At 35.3% G+C, this 20,073-nt stretch overlaps 1 protein-coding gene across 11 annotated transcripts in view; it reads left to right on the top strand.

The window, feature by feature from the left end:
* Nucleotides 1-20,073, top strand: part of MRPL42 (mitochondrial ribosomal protein L42) — an 82,205-nt gene that overhangs the window by 19,258 nt on the left and 42,874 nt on the right. Inside the window, exons 6-7 of one of the 11 annotated variants that reach the window (XR_010411394.1) lie at nt 5,671-5,853; nt 10,820-19,135. The exons of the other annotated variants lie outside the window; for them this stretch is intronic. The gene's annotated coding sequence lies outside the window, so the exon portion shown is untranslated. Of the gene's footprint in view, nt 1-5,670; nt 5,854-10,819; nt 19,136-20,073 lie in introns of those variants that run through there. 11 annotated transcript variants of the gene reach the window in all.

Below are 20,073 nucleotides of genomic sequence, written 5' to 3'. Positions count from 1 at the left end.
TTTTTTGGTTTGTCTCTTTTTATCTTTGTTTACACATATGAGTGAAATCATATGGTATTTGTCTTTCTCTATTTCACTTAGCAATGTACATCCTCTAGATCCATCCATGTTGTTGCAAATGGCAACATTTCATTCTTTTTTATGGTTAAGTAATATTCCATATATATATGTATATATATGTTTCATCTTTATTTACTTCTTTATTCATCTGTAGATGGACACTTGGATTGTTTCATGTCTTGGCTATTGCAAATAATGTTGCAATAAACGTAGGGGTGTGCATATCTTTTCAAATTGTGTTTTCATATTCTTCGGGAAAATTCTGCATGATGGTTTTGAGATAAAATATAATCATGTAAGGGGCGCCTGGGTGGCTCAGTCGGTTAAGCATCTGCCTTCAGCCCAGGTCATGATCCCAGGGTCCTGGGATCGAGTCCCGTGTCAGGCTTCCTGCTCTTAGGGAGCCTGCTTCTCCCTCTCTCTCTGCTGTTCCCCCTGCTTGTGCTCGCTTTCTCTGTCAAATAAATAAATTAAAATCTTTTTTTTTTAAAGATTTTATTTATTTGACAGAGAGAGACACAGTGAGAGAGGGAACACAAGCAGGGGGAGTGGGAGAGGGAGAAGCAGGCTTCCCACCGCGCAGGAAGCCCGACGCGGGGCTCGGTCCCAGGACCCTGGGATCATGACCTGGGCCGAAGGCAGACACTTAATGACTGAGCCACCCAGGCACCCCATAAATTAAAATCTTTAAAATATATATATAACCGTGTAAGTTAAGCACTTTTTGAAGTATCTTTTCTTAGATTGTTTTGAAGTATAATTTACATACAGAAAAATTCACCAGTTTTAAATATTCACTGTGATGAGTTTTGACAAACATGTATACAATTGTATAATCATACAATCATACTACCACAGTCAGAATAAAGACTGGTTCATCACTCTAAAAAGTTCTCTCTTTTGCAGTGAGTTTCTTCCCTTTAACCCCACCCTTGGCAGTCACTGATCTCCTTCCTATCACTTTTTAGAATTTCATGAATTTTTAGAATTTCATGTTTTTCCCTTTCTAGAATTTAATGTAAATGGAATTACATAGTCTAGAGCCTTTTGTGTCTGGCTTGTTTAACTTAGTATAATGCTTTTGAGATTCATCTTTGTTGTTGTGTTTACCAGTAGTTTATCCCTTTTTATTTCTGAGTAATATTCTCTTGTATGGATAGACCACAATTTGTTTATCTAGTCACCAGTTGTTGGACATCTTGGATTCTTTCCAGTTTGGGCCTGTTATGACTAAAGCTGCATAAATATTCAAGTACAAGTCATTATTGACATATTTTCATTTCTCTTGGGTAAATACCTAGGGGTAGGATTAATTGGTCAGATGATAAGGACATGTTTAAATTCATAAGAAATTATCAAAGGGGCTGAACCATTTTTCATTCCCACCAGCAGTGTGTGACAGTTCCAGTTGTTCCACATCCTTCCCAACACTTGCTATTATCAGTCTTTTTAATTTTAGTCATTCTGTTGAGTGAGTAGTAGTATCCTTGTGGTTTAAATTTATGTTTCCCTAATTGCTAATACTTATGAGCATCTTTTTATGTGCTTTTTGGCCTTTGTACGTTGGGAGGGGTTTTTTTGTTTGGGGTTTTTTTGGGGTTATTTTGGTGAGATATCTGTAAAAAGCTTTTGACTATTTTTAAAAAGCAGATTAGTTGTCTTATGGTGTAAAACTTGTGGATCAAAGCCCTTTGTGAGACAGATGTCTTGCAAATATTTTCTCTCTGTGGCTTGCTTTTTCACTTAATAGTGTCTTTTGAAGATCAAAAATTTTTATAATTTTCATAAAGTCCAATTTACAAATTTTTCCTTTACATTCTACTTTAAAAATCTTTGCCTAATCCAAGGTCACTAAGACTTTCTTCTGTGTTTTCTTCGAGAAGTTTTATTAATTTAAGCTCTAACATTTAGGTCTCTGATCCATTTTTTTTTTTTTTAATTTATTCATGAGAGACAGAGAGAGAGAGAGAGGCAGAGGGAGAAGCAGGCTCCCAAGGAGCAGGGAGCCCGATGTGGGACTCGATCCCAGGACCCTGGGATCATGACCTGAGCCAAAGGCAGACGCTTAACCATCTGAGGCACCCAGGCGCCCAGGTCTCTGATCCATTTATGGTTAATCTGTATATATGGTGTGGGGCATAAGTTGTTCATTTTTTTGGCATATATATATATATATATATCTCCAGTTGTTCCAACACTATTAGCTGAATATATTATCTTTTACCACTGAATTGCCCTACCAACTTTGTTAAAACTCAGTTGACCCATATATGTGGGTGCTGGATGCCATACCATTCTGTTTTGGCTAAATAACTTTAAGCCTTGAAATCAGGTAAAGTCCTCTAATTTTGTTCTTTTTTTCAAAGTCTCAGCAGTCTTAGGTCTTTTGCATTTCCATATAAATTTTAGAATCAGCTTATCAATTTCTATAAAAAGCCTGCTGGGATTTGAAGGAGATTGCATTCAGTCTCTAGATCAATTTCAGAATTGCTGTCTTAATGGTATTGAATCTTTCTGACCATTAAAATGGTATATTTCTCCATTTATTTAAGTCTTTAAAAATTTTTCACTTAACAGTGTTTTTTATAACTTGCAGTGTATGGATATGGTACTTTTTTGTTAAATTTATTTCAAATATTTCATAATTTTTATGCTGTTATAACTAGTATTGGGTTTTTAATTTCAGTTTCCAAAGATTTGTTGTTTGTAATACAATTTTATTTATTGTAGAAATGTGATTGATTTTTGTTTATTGATGTTGTCTCCTGTGATCTTGAGAGTAGTTCTAGTAGTTTTTTAAATATATTCCTTAGGATTTTCTGTGTAGATGATCATGGTATCATTGAATAAAGGTAATTTTACTTCTTCTTTTACAATCTGTGCTTTTTATTTATTTTTCTTGCCTTATAGCACAGCTTAGAGTCTTAAGTAAAATGTTGCATAAAGTGTTGAGAATGGACATCATTGCTTTTTTTCCAGTTTTAGCGAGGGAAAGCATTGAGTCTTTAAACATTGTGTGATGTTTCAATATGGGTCTTCTTATAGATGCCCTTTATCAGGTTGAGAAAATCCCTTCTATTCCTGGTATGGAGAGTTTTTATCATGAATGGATGTTGAATTTTGTTGGATGCTTTTCTCTATATTTATTAAAATGATCATAACATTTTTCTTTTTTAGTCATTTGATGAATTATATTGAATGACTTAAAATGTTGTACCAACCTTTCATTCCTGGGCTAAACTTCACTTGGCGATGATCTATTATTACTATTTTTTTTTATGTATTGTTTGGATTCTATTTGCTAAAATTTTGTTGTAGAATTTTTACATCTTTGTTTATTAGGGATATTGGTCTATAGATTTATAATATCTTTGTCTGGTTTTGGTTTCATAGTAACACTTGCAACATAGAGTAGGTTTGGTACTATTTCCTCCTTTTCAGTGTTTGGGAAGAATATGTGTAGAATGGGTATTATTTCTTAATGTTGGAATTGACCAGTGAAGCCATCTGGGTCTTGAATTTTCTTTGTGGAAAGATTTTTAACTGCAAATTCAACTTCTGTACTCAATAGAAAGGACTATTCAGTTTATCTCTTCTTGAGGGAGCTTTGGTAGTTTGTATCAAATCCCTTTGGGATTTGCCCATTTTATGTAGATTGTTGAATTTATTTGTACATAATTTATAATATTCCTTTATTATCCTTTTAGTATTTTCATAATCTGTAGTGATGTCATCTCTCTCATTCCTGGTATTGTTATTTTGTTGATTTTTTTGAGAACCAGCTTTTGGTTTAATTGATTCTGTTGTCTTTCTGTTTCCTTCCTTCCTCCCTCCCTCCCTCCCTCTCCCTCTCCCTTTCTTCCTCCCTTCCTTCCTTCCCTTTCCTCCCTTTCTTTCCTTCTTTCTAAGTAGGCTTTACACTGGGGCTTGAACTCACAACCCTGGGATCAAGACCTGAGCTGAGATCAAGAGTTGGATGCATAACCGACTGAGCCACCCAGGCGCCCCAGTTTTCTATTTTTGCTCCTTGTTATTTCCTTCCTTCTGCTTACTCTGGGTTTAATTTGTTCCTTTTCTAGTTTCTTAAGGCTTATTGTTTAGAAACCTGTCTTTTTTAAGTTTTTAATGCTATAAATTTCCCATTAAGCACTGCATTAGCGCATCCCACAAATTTTGATATCTTTTCATTTTCATTCAGTTCAAAATGTTTTATTTCTCTTGTGATTTCTTCTTTGACCCATAGGTTATTTAGCAGTGAGTTAATTTCAAAATATTTGGAAAATTTTCAGATACCTTTCTGTTACTGATTTCTAGTTTAATTCTGTTGTGATCACAAAGCATACTTTGTATGATTTCAGTCTTTAAATTGATTAAGATTTGTTTTATGGCCCAGATTGTAGTCTCTCTTGGTGAATGTTTCACATACATTTGAAAAGTAGGTGTATATTCTGCCATTATTGCTAGTAGTGTTCTAAAAATATCAATTAGGTCTACTTGGCTGATAGTGTTATTCAGGTTTTCTATACCCTCACTAATTTTCTGTTTATCTAATTGATTATTATTAGAGGAACATTGAAATCTACATCTGTACTTACGGATTTTTCTATTTCTCCTCCTAATTCTGTGTTTATATATTTTGAAATTCTGTTACTAGCTGTACATATGTTTATTATTTATATTTTCTTGGTGAATTGACACCTTTATCTTTATGAAGTCTTCTTCTTTTTTTTTTTTTAAGATTTTATTTATTTATTTGACAGAGAGAGACACAGTGAGAGAGGGAACACAAGCAATGGGGGAGTGGGAGAGGGCGAAGCGGGCTTCCCACCAATGACAGAGAGAGACACAGCGAGAGAGGGAACACAAGCAGGGGCAGTGGGAGAGGGAGAAGCAGGCTTCCCACTGAGCAGGGAGCCCGATGCAGGGCTCGATCCCAGGACCCTTGGGATCATGACCTGAGCCGAAGGCAGACGCTTAACGACTGAGCCACCCAGGCGCCCCTGAAGTCTTCTTTTTATTGCTGCTAATATTTCATATCCTGAAACATAATTTGTCTAGTATTTATATAGCCCCTCCAGGCTTCTTTTGACTAGTGTTTACATGATCTTTCTGTTTCTGTTACTTTTAACTTATCTGTGTCTTTATATTTCAGGTGGGTTTCTTAGAAGTAGAATATAGTTGGATTTTGCTTTTTTGTCCAGTTTTACTTTTCATTTCAGTATTAAGCCGTCTTAAATGCTGTTTCCTTTGATTTTCAGTACTTTCATTTTTCTGTCATTTGCCTTTAGCTCACTTTTCTTCATGAAATTTAATTTGATTATAGTCATTTTGAATAGCTGTTACCCCTGTTAGCCCAACTATATATAACTATAGGTGGCTAGATATCTGTTAATGTTATATTTATATTTGTGGGTAAATTTTTGTTTACATCTCCTGCTCTAGATTATTCTCTCTTCATCAGGAATGCATCTTTTGTTTTGTACTTTTCCACGTGATCTCTAATACAGTATTCTTAATACAGTGTGTGAGTGCTTGCTCAGTTGCTGTCTGATGAAATATTATCTTACCTAATTATCTTCACAGCTTCTTTTCTTTTTTTTTTTTTTAAAGGTTTTATTTATTTGAGAGAGAGCACATGAGAGGGGGGAGGGTCAGAGGGAGAAGCACACTCCCTGCCGAGCAGGAAGCCCGATGTGGGACTCGATCCAGGGACTCCAGGATCACGACCTGAGCCGAAGGCAGTTGCTCAACCAACTGAGCCACCCAGGCGCCCATATTCACAGCTTCTTGAAGGTGTTCAGTTTTTCTTTTTTTTTTTTTTTAAGATTTTATTTATTATTTATTTGATAGTGAGAGAGGGAACACAAGCAGGGGGAGTGGGAGAGGGAGAAGCAGGCTTCCTGCAGAGCAGGGAGCCCGATGCGGGGCTTGATCCCAGGACCCTGGGATCATGACCTGAGCCGAAGGCAGACGCTTAACCAACTGAGCCACCCAAGTGCCTCTCAGTTTTTCTTTGAAATGGTACTTTATTTATGCTAGTTTTGGGGGTGGTCCACTGGTAAATTTCTCAGTGATTCTTAGAAGTTTTATTCCCAGAGTTTAGCTATCAAATTATGTGGGTTTATTCAATTCCCATTTTATTTAGGAGAGTCTCAGGTAGAGTAGGATGTTCCTTATTATCAAATTCTTAATCAAGGTCAGCAAAGTGAGTTTCATGATCCCAAGGTGTTGCCTCACTTCATTCAGTCCTGAACCTACATGCATTTAATTATTGACTTCGCCCAGAGTGGGTGGGCTGGAAGGGTAGGTAGCATGACTGTACAAAACTGATGCTATGAAATAGCCCAGTGGCCAATAAACATTGGTGATTAGATAATCTCAAGTCTGGAAGTCTAAAGTTAATATTGTTACTACTAAATTTGTGAATTGCCTTTTGCCTTTTCCTAACCCTGGTGATTTTATTTACTTTGGGATGGCAGTTCAGAGATTCTTAGTTTTGGGCTTTATGCTGAGAGTGGGTGCTAGGGCTGTTTTGAATTTTTAATATGGGAGGTGGGTGATGAGGAAATCCAGGACATTGGGTTTGGGGTTAAATTGAACTTTTAGTTCCTTACTCTCTGCCTTTGCCCTAATGACTATTTTTACATTCATTTGTGCAGAGGTTGATTTCAAAAGATAACATATGTAACCATGCAGCTCCTGCTACTTCCTGTTTTGATATTATGGGTATGAAAACAAATTAAACTAGCTTAGCCATTACATTATATTTACCGGAAGTCATGGAACCTGGAGCATACTCTTTGAAAGGTGCCCCTTATGCAAATCCATTTTTTTCATATTCCCAACAGCAGTTTGTGTTAGATAGCCCCTTTGTAAATAGTTGCTGAGGACATGATTATGAGTTTTGCCCTCCCCAGCAGCCCCTGAGGTATCTTCCTGTTGGCCTTTAGGGTCGCCAGTACTCAGAAAGCAAGTATGTCAGTGCCCTTAGTTGCTAGTATTTATGTACAAGCTGTTTTTCCTTTCTTCAGTCTTCCTCAGTTGGCATGAAAAAAATCAAAAGTGATGGTGCATTCTTTCCATTATAATTCTTTCCAGAACACGTCATTTTAGCAATATTACAGTCCCTAATGGTTGTGTGTGGGTTTTCTGTTATTTTTCTCCTTAATTCAACCTTAATAACCATTGAAACCCTTTTTACATATCCATAGTTCATATACTATCTTGGTTTCTTCTACTGATTCCTTTTCATCTTTTTTACCTCTAAGTTTTGGAGTGCTCAAGGATCAGTCTTCGGTTGTCTGCTCCTTCCTGTCCCGTTTTCTAAGACAGTGATTTCATCCAGTCTCATGGCTTTAAATACCTTCTGCATGCTAATGGCTCCCAATTCTGTCTCTGGTCAAGACCTGTCCCCTGACCTCCAGAACTGTATATCCTTCCAGCTGCCTACTTGACATGTCTAATAGGCATCCCTAACTTAATATTGTCTCTAACTGAGCTTCTGATGGTCTCCCACAAACCAGCTTCTCCTATAGCCTTCCCTATCTCAGTTAATGCTAGCTCCATTCTTCTGGTGGCTTGGGCCAGAAACTTTGGTGCCATTCTTGACTCTTCTCTTTGTCTTACACCCAACATCTGATCTGTCAGCAAATCCTATTAGCTCTGTCTCCCAAAATATATCCACATTTGACCAGTTATCACCATTGCTTTTGCCACCATCCTGGTCCATGCCACCATCTTTTGCCTGATTTATTGAAGTTACTTCCTAACTGGTCTCCCTCCTTCTGCTTTACTTCTCTATAGTCTGTTCTTAGCAAGTTGCCAGAGTAACATTGTTAAAACTTCCCTTAGTTCTTATAATTGTTCTGTTGAAAACCTTCTAATAGTTTCCCGTCTTACTCAGAAAAAAGCTAAAGGCCTTAACTGTTACCTATAAGAACCTGTGTGATCTGATCCTCCATTACCTCTCCACTCTCATTTCCTATTGTTCTCTTCCTTGTTTACTCTGTTCCAGCCACATGGCCTCTTGGCCATTCCTTGAACATGCCTTTCCTTCAGAGCCCTTTTACTTGCTGTTCACACTACATAGAATTCTCTTCCTGCTAGTATCAGCAAACCTAGCTTTCTCACTTCCTTTGGATTTTTACTCCCTGAAACCTTCCCTGGCCAACTTACTTGCTTTCCTGTTTCCTGCACTGGAATGTAAGCTTCATGAGGGTGGAGATTTTGTCTTGTTTTGTGTACTACAGAATTCTTAGCACCCAGTAGTCATCGCTGGCATGTAGTAGATGCTCATACGTCTAAAAATTAATAAATGAATGGGTAAATGATCCTGATTGTCATAATACCTCTTTAAAAAGAAGATAGTAAGCTAACATAGCTCTACTACATACAAAGTTATGTTGAAGGAAAGAAGGATGGAAGGGATTGAAAGAAGGCCTGATGGAAAGTAAGAAGGATTTGGAAAATAATTTTAAATTTCTTAAAATGTAGAGCGATCCTATAAATGTATGAATAGCAGTACTCTTTTATTTAAATAACTATTTATTATTTTTCCATGGAGGCCACAAAAATTAGTTACTCCCATCAGTAGGAAACAGATCTGAACATCAGGCTGCAGTGTGAACCAGGAGATAAAAGTTCTGCTCTGGGTTAAGAACTGTGGACTTAGATGTCACTGAGTCATTGTGTTATTTAAGAAGGGTAACAGTGTGTCTTGGTTTTCCAGGAATAGTCTTGGTTTAACTCTCTTGTTAATTATTAATAGAGTGGGTTTTTAATTCTCTCAAGGGTCCGAGTCTGATAAGTTTTAAGGGCACCCTATAATTAAGGTGCTTGCCCCTGGCTAGTGATTGTAGCAGATATTGAAATTTGTGCATCGTAAGAAAGTGTGACTTCCCCAGGGCGCCTGAGTGGCACAGTCTGTTAAGTGTCTGCCTTTGGCTCGGGTCATGATCTCAGGGTGCTGGGATAGAGCCCTTTGTCCGGCTCCCTGCTCCACAGGGTGTCTGCTTTCCCTCTCACTCTGCCTGCCGCTCCCCTCCACTCATGTGCATGTGCTCGCTCTCTCTCTCCCCATAAATAAATAAAATCTTGAAAAAAAAAGAGAGTGTGACTTCCCAAACCCCTATTCTGGTGATTAGTTGCTTTAAGAGGACACCTTTCAGGGTTGTACTAGTAAAACCTTGATTATCTGGCACGTAACTGGAACCCTTAAGAAAATGATAATTTTCCATAATTTTTCTATGCCAGTATAAGTACTTGTAGAAAAGTTTACATAAATTATATTATGCTATATGTATTATTCTACAACTTAATGTTCTGTGTTATTGTATATAGATGTACTTCATTATTTCAACTTAGTTTTGTAATTTTCAAAAAATCGGTATCAAAAAACAATGTATAGGAGAGTTGCCTGTATGAAACCATAAGATAAGCAAAAAAGAATGCTTTCAATATCTTAATCACAAGTAAAGAGCATAAGATACGTGTCTTACCATTTATGGTGTAGAAATCCTTACATTGGATTTCCATATTAGCAAAAAAGTAGATAAAAGACCAACTTGCCAAAATCTGGTCTTAAGGGAATTTTTGAAGAGAACTCATTACCATAAACACATGTACTTTCTGTGGATAAGGAAATGCAAAGAAGCAAAAAGAAAAATTCTCCCTGGTGAAATCACTCAAAGTCAATCACTGCTAACAATGCATTTCATTTCTCTTTTTATATATTTCATAAGTTTTGTTAGCTTGTGTATTTTTACATGGCTTTAATCATACTGTATATATAAATTTGCATCCTGCATCTGCCCCTCCCTGATTAATATTTAATATTTTGGTATTAAAATAGTATTTTAACTGTTTTTCTATATGCTTTAGACTAGATTTCCAGAAGAGGAATTACTAGATCAAAAGCTATGACTATTTAAAAAATTTTTTTATATATATTGCCACACTGCTTTTCATAAGTATTGTACCAGTTAATACTTTAACAGGTTGGGTCTGATGTTGCTTATTTCATCACACCTGTGCTTGGGTTGGGCCTTATGATTTTTAAAATATTTGTGATTGCAAAAACAAAAGTTCGTCACTGTTTTAATTTGCACTTCTTAACATTTTTGTGACATACATTTTCTATAAACATTAATCGTATCCTATTGTATATTAGAACATGATTTTGCAGCTTAAGAGACCTCCATTTAGGGGGGAACATCCCCTTATAAATAAAACTTAGAGCATGTTCAAAAGACAATTATTAGTTTGCTTTTTTGTTTTTTTAAAGATTTTATTTTTTATTTATTTGAGAGAGAGCAAATATGAGGTGGGAGGAGGGGCAGATGAAGAGGGAGAAGCAGGCTCCCCCCTGAGCAGGGAGCCCGATGTGGAGCTCGATCCCAGGACCCTGGGATCATGACCGGAGCCGAAGGCAGACACTTAACTGAGCCACCCAGACACCCCAAGACAATTACTAATTTTTAATTAAGGATGAATTATCCAGGTTACCATATTGAAATTAACCTCAAGAGTGGCAAAAAAACCTTTCCAAAATGCTTATTTAGTAGAAAACAATTTTCACAGTGGGGAAATATGGCTTCTTATTAAGAAAAATTTAAATATTTATCTTGGATATATCTAACATTATATTAGGTTTCATTGATTTCATTGAGTACTAATGAACAACAAACTAACAGAAATTTGATATTTCAGGAACAGTTAATATTTAATAAAATAATATCTTAAATATTTTCTTCTTTTCAAGGTATCATAGACGTCGTAGGAAACTGGATCCTCCAAAAGACAGATGATACTGAGGTTTTCAGGAATTAAAAAGATGTTATCTTGTGTCTCATTTGCCATTTGAGAAAATGCAATTGAGTATATTTACTAATATGTTATATAGCAAAATAATAAAATGTCTTCATGTATTAGCATGTATATTTCTTTATATAAATTAGGGAATTGTGGATTTGACATTCTTACTTACAGAAACCTACTTCATCTTACTTTGCTTTTGAGATATTAAGATCTACCATTTATTTTTATGTGTCTAGTGTGATTATTTTTACATTATCAGCCAAATATTGTTAGTATTAATAGAAATATGCATGGCTCTCCTTCTCAAGGAGATTTTTAAATTGCTTTTGAAAAGAAACTCATGAGGTCCACCCAGAAAATAAACGTTACAATTCTTTCTTGTGGCTTCTAGGAAATAATTAAATTACGGTTGACCCTTGAACAACTCCAGTTTGAATCGTGTGGGTCCATTTATACACAGATTTTTTTTTTTAAATAAATATAGTCCAGTACTGTAAATGTATTTTCTCTTTCTTATGATTTTCTTAGTAACATTTTCTTCTCCCTAGCTTTATTGTAAGAATACAATATAAAATACATATAACATGTAAAATATATGTTAACTGACTATGTTATTAGTAAGGCTACCAGTCAACAGTAGGCCATTAGTAATTAAGTTTTGGGGGAGTCAAAGTTATAGATGGACTTTTGACTGCATGGCAGGTTGGTATCTCTAACTCCCTTGTTGATCAAGGGTCAACTGTAGGTACATTTTAATTAGTTCCGTCTGCTGGGTCCTTTATATACATCATTATTAAATTCTCACAATAATCCTTTAAAGATAGAGCATCATCCCCATTTTATGGGTAGGGCCAAGTGACTTGAACCCTATCTACTTAGCAAGTGGGAGAGCCAAAAATCCAAATGGTCAGGCCCCAAAGCTTTTTTACAGTGCATTACAGTGACAAAGGGGTATTCTCTTTCACCCAAGAATATACTTTCCTAGAAAGAAAGTACATTTTGCTTACAAATTATAAATTTGTTTTGAGATTTTTTTTTTACTGGCTCTTTAAAAAATTATGCTAGCTTCAGAACACATGCAGCTCTGGTTAAAATGTTAATATCACTAAACTAGTGTTATGAGAACGTTAATAGATTATTCTGCTGTTGATTGTCACTACCACTTTATATGTGATCCTTGATGGCATTACTGCCCCTGTGATTTCTATTTAGGAGGTGAGGAATCTCTTAAGAAGGTGGAGAAATGTTTTATTCAAACTTGTAAAATATTTGTGGTATTTTAAAATTTGATGTGAAAGATGATTTCAGTGAAGGGAAATTGAAATGAAATTCACTGAAATGAAACTTCATTTAAAGTCTGTTGTTGAATCTAGTTCTTTTAATAAAGGAACTCTAGCTGAAGGTTTTTTAGTAGAATCTATGGAATAATAAATAGGGAAGAGTAAGGGAAATAATTAATAATGGCCACCCTCTGTTATCAAAACGAAATGTCTTTTAGTGGCTTACTTTTTCATTAATATATTGGGGGGGAAAGATTAAAGAAAAACAAGTTGATAGAACTTAGTAATCAGAAAGTTTTACCAGACATGTTTAATGACATTGAAAAATGGTTAAATTTTTTTCAGGTTGATTTATATCCTAATTTTTATAAAGATTAAGATATGCCACATTTTAAAAGTAGGGAGAATAAAGAATTGAATTAAATAAAAAATTTTTTTCTAAGTACAAAGATGAACTAAATGGAGATTGTTCAACTGTAGGATTCTTAAACCACACATCCGCATGTCAAAGCTTTGGAGAATTAACTTCAATCTTACTGTATTAGAAATACAGATCAATACTGTAGTTGCTGGAATTTTGGTTTTCATGGATTGCTGTTATTTAGTTTTGCTAAGTAAGTACATATTCTATCACCACCATCACCTCCTTTCTGCTCCTTCCATTCCCTACTACCCCAGGGGTACTTATCTGCTATCACTAACATTTTATTAAATGTCCACTTTTTTGTCTCCTTTTTCCCTGAAACTTAAAAACTACATAAGGTGGGACGGTCCTTTAAATGGAATTAATTTAGCTTCATGAAAAATTCACTACCCAGTTTTTTTTTTTTAACTACCCAGTTCTCATGTGTCCATTGGTGAGGTGGATCAACAGGTTAGGCTGATAAAAAGCACTATCAGTGAAACCACCAGAGGGCACTCTCACATAGTGTTCAATTCAAACGTTGCTCACCCAAAGGTAGTAACTTAAAGTGCTTAATTACCAAAGAATATTTGGATGTTCTTTAGGTAAGAATGACTAGTAGAAAAAATGGCAGTAGTGAACTCATTATTTATTCTGTTGATCTAGTTGTAAAGCATTTACCAAACCCGTAAAACATACGAAGAGGCATTATACTTTTTGCTAACCCAATAGCAAAAAAATGGTCCCTTCTAAGGATGATTGTGTCTACTTTACTAGGATCTACTGAGGTACTTAATTTTTATAATGATTTTTCTTAACCATGAACATAATGCATTATTTTTTAATTAAAAAATAGATAAATAGAAAATAGAAATTACCCATAATTGTCCCTTGTAAAGATAACACTAAAATTTTTGCTTTCCTTCTTCCATTTTACTTCACTGCATAACTATATTTCAGAAAATAAAAGTAGTATTAATTATGCATGCTATTTTATAACTTGCTTTTTTTCATTTAATATAATTGATTTTTTTGCCATATCATTAAATACTCTCATGTAACAAATGCATAGTATTGTATAATCTGATTGTTATAATTAATTCCCTACTTTTAGACATAATCATTTTTTCTGTTTGTCCCCTATTATAAATAATGCTGTTATTAACATCCTGCTGGATACTTTTCCTTTTTTCTAAGAGACTTTATTTTTAGGGGCACCTGAATGGTGCAGTTGGTTAAATGTCTGACTTGCTTTCAGCTCAGGTCATAATCTCAGGGTCTGTGCTCAGTGCAGATTCTCTCCCTCTCCTTCTGCCCGCCCCCCCCCAAACAAATACATCTTAAAAAAAAAAAAAGTAAAAGACTTTATTTTTTAGAACAGTTTTAGGTTCACAGCAAAATTAAATGGAAGGTACAGATATTTCCCATATCCCCACACATGCATAGCTTCCCCCTTATCAATATCACCCACCAGGATAATACATTCGTTACAGTTGATGTACCTATATTGACACATCATCACCCAGAGTTCATAGTTCACATTAGGGTTCACTCTTGGTGTTGTGCATTCTTTGGGTTTTGACAAATACAGAATGGCATATGTCTACCATTACAGTATCTATAGCATAGTTTCATTGCCTTAAAAACCCCTAAAACTGGTGTCTGCCTATTCATTTTCTTTTCCTTCCTAATTCCAGATCAGAGGTTTCTGATCTTTCTTGTCTTCATAGTTTTGCCTTTTCCATAATGTTATATGTTAGAATCATACAGAATGTAGCATTTTTAGATTGGTTTCTTTCACTTACTAGTATGTCTTTTCATATCTTGATAGCTAATTTCTTTTTAGTGCTGAAAAATATTCCATTGTCTGGATATACCACACTTTATCCATTCACCTACTGAAGGGTATATATTCATATATTGAAGGGTATATTGGTTCCTCCCAAATTTGGGAATTGTAAATAAAGCTGCTATAAACATCTGTGCACAGGTATGTGGACATAAGTTTTCAGCTCCTTTGAGTAAATGCCAAGGAGCATGATTACTGGATTGTAAGGTAAGAATATGTTTAGTTTTGTAAGAAACTGCCCAGGTTGCTTCCAAAATGGCTGGAGCATTCTACATTCCCTCCAACAGTGAATAAGAGTTTCCATTGCTCCATATCTTCACCAGCATTTGGTGATGTCAGTGTTTTTAGATGTTGGCCATTCTAATAGGTGTGTAGTGGTATCTTAATTGTTTTAATTTGCATTTCTTTGATATATTGCCTGTAGAGCATCTTTTCATATGCTTATTTGCCATCTGTATATCTTCTTTGGTGAAGTGTCTGTTGTTAAGGTCTTTGGTCCATTTTTTAATTGGGTTAGTTGTTTTCTTATTGTTGAGTTTTAAGAGTCTTTTTGTATATTTTATATATCAGTCTTTTATTAGATAGGTGTCTTACATATATTTTCTCCCACTCTGTGGCTTGCCTTTTCATTCTCTTCACAGTGTCTTTTCACAGAGAAGAAATTTTTAATTTTCCTTAAGTCTAGTTTATCAGTTTTTTCTTTCACGGATCATGCCTTTGATATTGTATCTAAAAAGTTATCACCAAACCCAAGATCATCTAAATTTTCTCCTATGTTCTGAAAGTTTTATATTTTATAGTTTTGCATTTTACATTTAGGTCTGTGATCTTTGTGTGTGTGTGTGGTCCATTTTGAGTTAATTTTTAGGAAGGATATAAGGTCTGTGCCTAGATTCTTTTTTTTTGCACGTGGATGTGTGGTTGTTCCAGCTCCATTTGTTGAAAAGACTGTCTTTGCTTCATTGTATTGCATTTACTCCTTCATCAAAAATACATTGACTATTTTTGTGTGGCTCTATTTTTTAGGCTCCCCTGTTCTATTCTTTTGAAATATTTTGTCTATTAGTTCAGTAGTACCACAATCTCTTGAAAATTGTAGCTTTATAGTAAGAGTTGAAATAAGATAGTGTCAGTCTTCTTCAATACTGGAGGATTATATTAATTGATTTTTGAAAGTTGAACAAGCCTTACATACCTGGCATAAATCCCATTTGATCATGGTGCATAATTCTCTTTTATACTTTTTTTAAATTTGATTTGCTAATACTTTGTTGAGGATTTTTGCATCTATATTCATTTTACTTAGGTATTGGCTTGTAGTTTTCTCTTCTGGTAATGTCTTTGGTTTTGGTATTAGGGTAATGTTGGCCTCATGAAATGAGTTAGGAAGTATTCCCTCTGCTCTGTGTTCTGTAAAAGATAGTAGAGAATTGGTATTATTGCTCCCTTAAATGTTTGGTAGAATTCACATCTGGGCTTGGTGCTTTATGTTCTGTGGAAGGTTATTACTGATACAATTTCCTTATTTATTTATTTATTTATTTATTTATTTATTTATTTATTTATTTATTGACTGACTGACTGACTGACTGACTGACTTTATTTGACAGAGAGAGAGAGCGCGCAAGCACAAGCAGGGGGAGCGGCAGGCAGAGGGAGAAGGATCCTGATGCAGGCTAGCAAAGAGCCTGATGTGGGACCCTGGGATCATGACCTGAGCCAAAGGCAGATGCTTAACTGACTAAACCACCCAGTTGTCCCAATGCAATTTCTTTAATAGATACAGGCTTATTTAAGTAGTCTATATCTTGTGTGAATTTTGCCAGATTGTGTCTTTCATAGAATTGGTCCACTTCATCTAAATTATCTGTGGTATAGAGTTATCCATGGGAATTGTAGTATCAGCAATTTGTGTCTCTTTTTTTCTTAGCCTGGCTAGTGGCTTATTATTTTTTATTTATCTTTACAAAGAACCAGCTTTCGGTTTTATCAATTTTTTCTGTTGATTTCCTGTTTTCATTTTCATTGATTTCTACTCTAATTCTTATTATTTCTTTTTTTCTGCTTACTTTGGATTTAATTTGCTCTTCTTTTTCTAGTTCCCTAAGGTGGAAACTTAGATGGTTAATTTTAGATATTTCTCTGGATCTAACCCATATAGTCGCCTGGGTGGCTCAGATGGTTATGCGTCTGCCTTCGGCTCAGGTCATGATCCCAGGGTCTTGGGATTCAGCCCCACATCGGGCTCCTGACTCCGCGGGGAGTCTGCTGCTTCTCCCTCTGCCTCTCCCACTGCTCATGCTCTCTCTCTCTCTGTATCTCTGTGTCTCAAATGAATAAATAAAACCTTTAAAAAAAAAAAATCTTCCCTTTAAGCATGGCTTGCACTGCATCCCACAAATTTTGATAAGTTTTATTTTATTTTCATTTAGTGCAAAATACTGTTTAATTTCTCTTGATATTTCTTCTTTGACTCGTGTTATTTAGCAGTGTGTTATTTAATCTTCAGGTATTTGGGATTTTCCAGCTGTCTTTCTGTAAATGATTTCTAGTTTAATCCCATTGTGGTCTGAGAGCAGACATTGTGTGATTTCTATTTTAAGTTTGGTAAGTTGTCTTATATGGCCAGGAATGTGGTCTATATTAGTGAATGTTCCATGTGAACTTGAGAAGAATATATATTCTACTGTTGTTGGTTGAGGTAATCTCTAGATGTCCGTTATATCTAGTTGACTGATGGTGTTGTTGAGTTTAGCTATGTCCTTACTGATTTCCTGCCTGCTGGATCTGTCCATTTCTGATAGAGCGGATTAAAGTTTGCAATTACAGTACTGCATTCATCTATTTCTCCTTGCAGTTTTATCAGTTTTTGCCTCACATATTTTGACATTCTGTTGTTAGGTGCATACACATTAACGGTTGTTATGTCTTCTAGAAAAATTACCCTTTTATCATTATGTAATGCCCTTCTTTTCCCTGATAGGGTTCCTTGCTCTGAAGCTTGCTCTGTCTGAAATTAATATAGCTACTCCTGCTTTCTTTTGAGTAGTATTAGTATAGTATATCTTTCTCTCTCTCCCTTTACTTATTTTTAAAAAGATTTTATTTATTTATTTTGACAGATAGCGAGTGAGGGAACACAAGCAGGGGGAGTGGGAGAGGGAGAAGCAGGCTTCCCCCTGATCAGAGAGTCCGATGTGGGGCTCTATCCCAGGACCCTGGGATCATGACCTGAGCCGAAGGCAGATGCTTAACGACTGAGCCACCCAGGTGCCCCTCTCTCTCCCTTTATTTTTAATCTATGTGTGTTTTTCCATTTTAAGTGGGTTTCTTACAGACAACAAAGAATTAAGTCTTGTTTTTAATCTACTCTAACAATCTCTGTCTTCTAATTGATGCATTGGGACCATTGACATTCAAAGTGATTATTGATATAGTTGGGTTATTATCCACTATATTTGCTACTGTTTTCTGTTTGTTGCCCTTGTTCTTTGTTTCTATTTTTGTGTTTTACTCTTTTTCTGCCTTTTGTGGTTTTGATTATATGATTCTGTTTCCTCTCCTTTCTTAGCACATCTGTTATTCTTTTTTTTTTTTTTTTCCTTAAGGCCTTCCCTACATGCCAGGCCCTGTTGTAATACACTTATTTTTTTTTAATCTTTTTTAGTGGTTGCCCTAGAGTGGTTGCATATATACATTTGCAACTAAGCCAAGTCCACTTTCAAGTAACACTATATTGTATCATGGGCAGTACAAGTACTTTATAATAACAAAATAATCCTAATTCCTCCCTCCTGTCTCTTGTATCATTCCTGTCATTCATTTCTCATACATAAGCATATATACATATAATCAGATACACTGCTGCTATTTTTTAAAAATAATTTTTTATTTTTAAGTAATCTCTACACCCAACATGGGGCTCGAACTCACAATGCCAAGATCAAGAATTGCAGGCTCCACCAACTGAGCAGCCCAGTGCCCCTGTTGCTATTTTTTAAACAAACTGTTAATGTTAGATCAGTGAAGAATAAGAAAAGTTAAAGTTTGTGTTTTACCTGCACTTGTTTCTTCTTCATTGCTTTTTCTCTGTGTAGATCTGAGTTTCTGACCTGTATCATTTTCTTTTCCTCTAAAGAACTACTTTTAATATTTTTTTGCAAGACAGGTCTAGTGACAACAAATTCTTTAAATTTTTGTTTGAGAAAGTTTTTATTTCTCCCTCACTTTTGAAGGATAATATTGCAGGGTAGAGAATTCTAGGTTGGTAGGGTTTTTTTTGCTCTCAATGCTTTAAATATTTCTTTCCATTCTCTTCTTGCCCCCATGGTATCTGAAGGAAGTTAGATATAGTTCTTAACTCCAGAGCACTTAATCAAAGTTTTTAATTAAGCATTTGTGTGTGTATGATTATTTGATAAATATCCATCTTATCTACTGGACTGTAAACTCTAACTTGCAAGGTCCCTGACTGGCTATGTATACCACTGTGTCCCCAGTGCTTAATATGGGCTGGTACATTCATTGTACCACAGACATATGATTTTATAAAAGAATTGCTATAATGCAGAGGATTAAAGCCCTCTCATTTCATGAATGGGATTAGGGGTTGCGGGGTATCTATGAAACTCCTGAAGTTGTGTAGAATTTTTGAGAATATGTATCTTGTGTGTTTTCCTGGGAATAGAATCTGTGGTTTTTCAGTTCATTAAAGGCTATTTCAAAATACATCATACCTTAGTTCTTACTTGCGTGCAGCTAAGTACATAATAATATTAGTACTGGTATTGATATACAAGATAGAAAGTGTGGTTTCCACATATTCTAAGAAAGCAACCTTAGTTAGATTCCAAACATTTTTTTAAGAACAGAAGAAAACAAGACATCATATGCCTTCATTTTGGAAGGCTCTAGCAATGTGAACAAACCCTGACTTAAGGAATATTTTTCCAGTTTCAGATGTGTATTTTTCAATTTCCAGAAATGAGTTAACTTGAATATCAGCACATAAACACAAGAGGTTAGCAAATTATTTTATTTGCTGGAGGCATAAATAAATGTCTCCATGGCTTATAGTCAAAGGGAATGATTTCTTAGATTTTTTTTCTCAGAAGTTCAAAATGACTTGCTAATATTCTTAGCAAAATAATTTGTAAGTATTGTCCCAATTACAATTCGGCCACTACCCCCAACTATTTTCTAATGTGCTGTGTAACCTTTTGAAAGAAAAGATATTTTAACACATCAGGAAGAAATGCTCAGGAAGAATATGTAATGTGCTTTCTAGTTTTGTACAAAGGCATCTGCTTTGATTTAGTAACATCACCTCATATTTATATAGCATCTTCCTGTAGGAACCTAAAATGCTTCGCAGTTGTGATTGCCTAAATTCTTACAATATTGCTTGTAAATTAGTACATTTTTAGATGGAGAAACTGAGGCAGAGTTCCACAATTACATCTGGATATTGCAAGTAGAATCTTGAGTCAGTCTTTAATTCAGCAATATTATATTTTCTAATGTTCTCTCCAGGCATTTAATTATTTCAGCAAATTTTATTAAGCACCTAGAGTTCAAGCCACAGTGTATTCAAAGATGAGACCTCATTCCTGATTGACAAAATATCTTGCCCAGACCTTTTCTCCTTTCCCTTCTAGTCAGAATTC

Source organism: Mirounga angustirostris, unplaced genomic scaffold (genome assembly GCF_029215605.1).
Source record: "Mirounga angustirostris isolate CCGP_5_RB_7025 unplaced genomic scaffold, mMirAng1.0.hap1 SCAF_5, whole genome shotgun sequence".
In the NCBI taxonomy this organism is placed as follows: Eukaryota; Metazoa; Chordata; class Mammalia; order Carnivora; family Phocidae; genus Mirounga; species Mirounga angustirostris.
Note: the sequence above shows the minus strand (reverse complement) of the source record. Positions and strands in the feature narration are given on the sequence as shown.